At 35.9% G+C, this 975-nt stretch overlaps 1 long non-coding RNA gene across 1 annotated transcript; it reads left to right on the top strand.

Moving 5' to 3' along the window:
- Positions 1-975, top strand: LOC110270579 (uncharacterized). Its single transcript, XR_002360219.2, has 3 exons — positions 1-136; positions 224-354; positions 768-975. It is a non-coding gene; the product is annotated as an uncharacterized LOC110270579 (long non-coding RNA).

The following is a 975-nucleotide window of genomic DNA, read 5'->3' as shown; positions in this document are numbered from 1 at the left end:
CGTCACCGAATCATACAAGAAAAAGAAAAGAAAGGACCGAGAGAGAGCAACCAAGAAACTTCCATGGAACCGTGACTTTTAACTCCAATTTTCTTATGATCCGTAACTCCAATAAAAAATCTAATCCGGTAAAAATGTTCGTATTCTCATCCTCTACACGTTGGCGTTATTTTTGTCCGGTAAAAATTGATGGTGACGTAGCTCCTCTTTTCTTTGAGTTCAGTGCTTGCAAGTACTTGCAGAGGTCATGTTCGGCATACTTCAGCTGGAGAATCAGCGCCTGCAAGAAGTAGAAACTTGCAGAGGTTATACCGCTGGAATGCCTTATCTGACTTGCGAGTCGGATTGCGTCAGGTGCGGGTCGAAACCGACAAATGAGCTCATTACCTGCGATAGGACTAGACATGCATCATCATTGTTTGCACATTTGCATTTGATTGTGTTTACTTATCTTATCTCTATGTGATTGTGCTATTTATCTTGTTGCTATTTGTTTGTGTGCTGATCTGTTTCCTATGCTATTAGTTTGTGTATTGAGGTGACTGAGAACTGAGGTTGTAATTGAGATTTATCTTAAGTTCGGGAATTTAAAGAAGATAATTAATTATATAAAGTAATAGTAAAAAGTAATTTCAAAAGGTTTGATAAAAATATAGCTTTATTTAGTAAAATTAATTATTTGTATTTTATTTCATTACTCTACGGCATTCCCATTCCTACTGAGAACGCGTGGTTTGTTCTCACCCCAAAATATTTCCCCCTTTCAGTGACACAGGTTCGAAGATTCAGTTTGAAGTCGCGGGCGAATATTAGCCTTATTTGAGTTAAATTTATGTGTTGAGTTGCTTTCATAGAATTCCCTCGCCCTTATTGTTTAAGATTTTATTCTATATAGAGGGATAGGAGTTGTAACTGAGTTTTATTTGAATTCTGTTGTATGATATTTATTATTATTAATAACTATGTGATTAGTAT

The sequence above is a fragment of the Arachis ipaensis genome, chromosome B4 (genome assembly GCF_059453495.1).
Source record: "Arachis ipaensis isolate K30076 ecotype BB chromosome B4, ASM5945349v1, whole genome shotgun sequence".
Classification (NCBI taxonomy): domain Eukaryota; kingdom Viridiplantae; phylum Streptophyta; class Magnoliopsida; order Fabales; family Fabaceae; genus Arachis; species Arachis ipaensis.
Note: the sequence above shows the minus strand (reverse complement) of the source record. Positions and strands in the feature narration are given on the sequence as shown.